Genomic DNA, 6,000 nt, shown 5'->3' with positions numbered 1-6,000 from the left:
AACAAGTTGCAACAATATCATAAAAGTAACATCTACGGATACTAGGCACTATGCCCTAACAATCTTATGCTATTACATGACCAATCTCATCCAATCCCTACCATCCCCTTCGGCCTACAGCGGGGGAATTACTCACACATGGATGGGGAAAACATGGCTGGTTGATGAAGAGGCGTCGGTGGTGATGATGGCGATGATCTCCTCCAATTCCCCGTCCCGGCGGAGTGCCAGAACGGAGACTTCTGGCTCCCGAGACGGAGTTTCGCGATGTGGCGGCGTTCTGGAGGGTTTCTGGCGACTTCGACTTCTCTCCGTGCGTTTTTAGGTCGAGGCCAATAAGTAGTCCGAAGGAGAGCGTCGGAGGCCGGCCGAGGGGGCCACACCATAGGGCCGCGCGGGCCCCCCTAGGCCGCGCCGCCTTATGGTGTGGGGCCCTCGGGCCTCCACTTGATTTGTCCTTCTGGCTCCGTCAGTATTCTGGGAAAATAGGGCCTTCTGTCAAAATCCCGAGGTTTTTCCCGAAAGTTGGATTTACGCACAAAAACGAGACACCGGAACGGTTCTGCTGAAAACAGCGTTAGTCCGTGTTAGTTGCATCCAAAATACACAAATTAGAGGCAAAACAATGGCAAAAGTGTTCGGGAAAGTAGATACGTTTTGGACGTATCAACTCCCCCCAAGCTTAGCTTATTGCTTGTCCTCAAGCAATTTAGTTAACAACTGAGCGATAAAAGAACTTTCACGAACACATTTGTTCATATGATGTATATATTCTCATGATATGGCTAATACTTAAGCAATTCATAATAAGATACATGCAAATAAGATCATCTAACAGCTATGTCAATCATGAAGAGGTACCAACAATTAATAAGAAGCATCATGAATCATGTATATAAGCAGGATTGCAATGTTCATAAGAGAGTATGATAAAGTGGTATCTCGCTTGCCTGTATTTGATCGGCAAAACATAAATGCCTGGGCACCTCTGGAGTTCATAGAAAGACTAGAAATAGTGATTGTCAAAGATAAAAGCATCAAAGTTATACCACAATCAATCATATTTTGAGACAAGCATATTACACTAAGAATGACGAGTTGTGCTCTCAAGAAAGTGCTCAAAGAAAGGATGGAGACACAACATAAAAGTAAAAGATTGACCCTTCGCAGAGGGAAGCAGGGATTAACATGCGCTAGAGCTTTTCATTTGTAAATCAGGAGTAAAATTATTTTGAGAGGTGTTTGTTGTTGTCAACGAATGGTAATGGGTACACCAACTACCTCGCCAACCGGACTTTCAAGAGCGGCTCCCATGAATTATTTGCATGTTTATGTGGCACTCCTTCCAACCTTTCTTACACAAACCATGGCTAACCGAATCCTCGGGTGCCTGCCAACAATCACATGCCATGAAGGAGTGCCTTTTTAGTTTAGTTTTATTATGATGATGACACTCCCCCCAACCTTTGCTTACACAAGCCATGGCTAACCGAATCCTTCGGGTCTGCCGTCCAACAATCACAAACCATGGAGGAGTGTCTATTTAAGTTAATTAATTCGGGATCTGGGAATCCCATTGCCGGCTCTTTTTGCAAAATTATTGGATAAGCGGATGTGCCACTAGTCCATATGAGAGTCCGTCAAAAGTAAATGACAAGGTTGAAAGCTAAACACCACATACTTCCTCATGAGCTATGAAACATTAACACAAATTGAGAAGCATTTTGAAGGTTTTAAAGGTAGCGCATGAGAATTTACTTGGAATGGTTTGAAATGCCATGCATAGGTATTTATGGTGGACATTTTGGAATAACTTGGTTTTCATGTGTTGGGAGGCACGAGCAGCGTTCCCGCTCAGTACAAGTGAAGGCTAGCAAAAGACTAGGGAGCGACAAATCAAGAGAGCAATAATCGTCATAATCATGCTTGCGGCAAAATAAATTAAGCTGAGGCATAAAAGTGATACAAGAACTCTGAAGCAATGTAAATCATTGAGGCTTAATTGACTTTTGTTTAGTCATATGCATGCGTGAGCATGTGCCAAGTCGATATAAATGAATTATTCGAGAGGAGGATACCACAATGCCATACTTACTTATGAATAAAACAATGCAAGCAAACATCCATGACATGCTACTCATATTAATAGATTGGAGCTAACACGAGAGATCATGAACTACTAAACTTTCTTAAATGACATATACCTCACATGAACCAACTAAGCATGCTCACATGGATGAGTATATGTACAAAAATTAAAACAAATAGAGTTCATACCAGCCTCTCACCACAATCAGATTGTCGTAGATCGTCATTATTGCCTTTTTCACTTGTGTAGCTTGGATAATATGAAATGAAAACCACGCTCCAGCCACCGAAGACCATTGAACTCATAATGAACTTTACATAACCAAAGAAGAACAGAAAATATTTTTGGTGTTTTCGAATTTGAGAACAAGAACAAAAGGAAACAAGCAAACAAAGCAAAATCTTTTTGGGTTTTCTTATAGCAAACTAGCAATAGTAAATAAAGCGAAACAAATGCAAGAAACCAAGATAAACAAATGGTGAAGAGAAACAACAAAAATATTTTTGGTCTTTTTGTGTTTTGGGAAAGAAACAAAGTGAAAGCAAGAAATAGCAAACTAAAAGAAACACAGAAAAGCGAGATGGCAGAAATCTGCCAAAACTGACAATGAGTACAGAAATCGATTTTTACAAAAATCTTACGTTGCTCAGCTCGAAAAGTGTTCAACTAATGAAAGTTAGATAACAACCTGGGGAACCTGCACAAAAATTGGCAGCTAAAAATAACGTTCTGGCTGTGCGCACGAATTTTTCTAGTAACAGTCCAGAATCTGTTTTCAGGCAGCACTTCCCCAAATATCATCTCCCTCTCATTAGAAAACCACTCAAATAGACTAAACAAGTATGTACAAGTATCCAGCAACCATAATATGCAAAGAATGAGTGATGCCGGTATACCTCCCCCAAGCTTAGGCTTTTGGCCTAAGTGGAGTTCAATCCCATCGAGGGTCTGGGTTCCACGCCGGTGGATCATACATGGAGTAATCATAATAAGGTACCGATGCAGAAGAAAAGCGTGGAGGCTCCTCATGCCCAATGTGTTGATGCGAAGAGCTTGCTGCATCTGACGACGAGTCGAGGTGTTCCTCGACCTCATCCGTGTTATCTCTTGCACGATGGCTTCCTCCCTCTATGTATGCATTAACTGCACTTTCCGTGACTGACCAATCCTCCTTGGAATCAAGGTTAAACAGAGAAGGTGCAGGCAATCCTACTAATTTTTCAACTTTCTTAGTCATTGTCCAAGATTTCTTGTAAAATGTTATTACGTAAGACAGGTTTCTCAAATTAGACGAATCGAAACAAATTCATGCTTAATCATGGAGGCTATGTCAAGTTTCTCTATGGGGAGCTGAATATCAAGACGGTGAGGTCCTACATTATGCATAGCTAATAAGCGAGAGGCGGTGAGACCCCCACAAATTCCTCCCCTCTCACGGTTAGTAGCAAGTCTGTTGGCTATCAAAGCTCCCAAGTTATAAGTCCTATTACCTTGTAATGCAGCAGCTAGAAAGGCTAGATCCTGGATAGTTACTTTACTTCCATTCTTTCTTGCTAGAACGCACTTGGTAATGAAATAAGCAAAGTAACGAATAGCTAGGAAATGAATGCTACTGATTTTACCACCATCCTCTGAGAAGCTTCTTCCATGACAAATCATCTTGAAGAGGTCCAAGAACTCTTGCGGCGATCCCTTTATCTTCTCGCATGATCCCCACTGCGGCACTCTGATTCTTTGCACAAAAATCATTGAATGGCAAGTTGACGGTTTTATTATAAATTTTGTACTGAACCATGGGATTAGATCGTGACCAATTGAATTTAAAATCCTGCACTACTGACATAGTCAGTTTTACATATTGGCATGGTTCCCCATCAACAAAATCATCCAACCCTGCACGAGAGATTAAACTTTGAACGTCTCGCAAGATCCCTGCACTTCTCATGAAATCCACGCACGGATAGTAAGTGGGATATACTCCTTCTTCTCGGTGAACTCTCATGACCTGTTGCACCTCTAATTCTTGTTGGTTAAGTTGGTGCCTACTCCCTTCCATTTTCTGAAATTTTTCAACAAACAATATAAAACTTGATTTGGTGACATATAATCAAGGGGAACTACTATAGGAACTTGCTAGAGTACTAATCATGCATCAAAACTAGTTTCTACCACTTAGAACAAGCATGCAAGCTCACTAAACATGTTACCTACAGCAGCAAAATATTCAAGATATACTCAACCAAACAAAATTCTACTTGGATAGGCGAAGGAGTCACATACCGGAGAGCAAATGTGCCAAATTTCAGACAGAAATCTGGGCTGAGCAAAGAGATCGAGAAATCCTGAGCTCTTGAGCAAAAACGCGAGTGAGAGAAAGCTGGTTCGAGTTTTTTCGGGAGAGAGAAGATGCTTGGGAGAAAGAGATGAAATAGTGGGGCAAGGAGGGGCCCACACCACGGGAGTGGCGCGCCCACCTCCTTGGCCGCGCCGGCTGGTGGTGTGGCACCCTGTGGTGCCCCACAGGTCATCCTCGGTACTCAGTGCCTCCTCGTAGGACCAACGGTATAATTTTTGTGAATTTTTGAAAACTTTGAAAAATGCACATTTCCGGGTATTAAGTTTATTATTACTGGCCAGGAAATTTTTTGAAATCTCCAATTAACTAAGGAACTTTGCAAATTAAAAGTGCTACAGCAACTAGAGCAAGTGGAGGAAGAAAGAGATGTTGTTTACCTCCTCTATGCATATAAAAAGTATTTGTTAACAAGGTTGATCAAGTCTTGCCTTCAAATAAATTTTACATAGCATATGAAGAAATAAACCTCAAATCAATCATGTTACCTTGAATTGTATTGATATGGATCCAATCACAAGAGTTTGATATTCTTCTTTAGGCTCATATATAGGACAATCGATAGTTCCAACTTTGATAGTTCTCACATTAGAAATAGTATTAACTCCGCATGCTTTTGCAATCCTCTTGGGGAAATAGACGGTGTGCTCCTTATCATCAACATTGAAAGTAACCTTTCCTTTATTGCAATCAATAACAGCCCTGCGGTGTTAAGAAAAGGTCTCCCAAGAATAATAGACATATTATCATCTTCGGGCATTTCCAACACAACAAAATCAGTTAATATCAAGCGGTTATTAGTAACTTGAACAGGAACATCCTCACATATACCAACGGGAATAGCGAGTAGATTTATCAGCCATTTGCAAAGATATATCGGTAGGTATCAACTTATCTAAGTAAAGTCTCTTATAAAGAGAAAAAGGCATAACACTAACACCGGCTCCCAAGTCACATAGAGCAGTTTTAACATAATTATTCTTAATAGAACAAGGAATAGTAGGTATACTGGGTCGCCCAACTTCTTTGGAACTTTTCCATTGAAAGAGTAATTAGCAAGCATAGTGGAAATTTCCTCATTGGGGATTTTCCTTTTGTTAGTAACAATATCTTTCATATACTTTGAATAAGGAGGCAATTTAATAGCATCGAGTCAAAGGGATTTGCAAGAATAAAGGTTTCATCCAATCACAAAATTTATTATAGTGTTCTTCTTCCTTTGATTTTAGTTTCTTAGCGAGGAAAAGGCATTTGCTTTTGTACCCAAGGTTCCCTTTCATTACCATGTTTCTCGGCAATAAAATCTTCTTTAGTATACTTTTTATTTTTAGCATGCTTTTCGGGTTCTTCTTCAACCTCTTCTTTATCGGGAGTATCATTCTTATCATTATCTTTATCATGTTCATTACGACTTTCGGTTTCAGCATCAGAAATAGAAATACTATTAGGATCATTAACGGGTTCGGAGGATTCTACAACATTCTTATGTTTCTTTTTCTTTTTCTTAGATGGAGCACTAGTTTTAGTTCGTTGAGAATCTTGTTCAACTCTTTTGGGA

This window comes from Lolium rigidum, chromosome 5 (genome assembly GCF_022539505.1).
Source record: "Lolium rigidum isolate FL_2022 chromosome 5, APGP_CSIRO_Lrig_0.1, whole genome shotgun sequence".
NCBI lineage: Eukaryota > Viridiplantae > Streptophyta > Magnoliopsida > Poales > Poaceae > Lolium > Lolium rigidum.
This window is presented reverse-complemented; position numbering follows the sequence as displayed.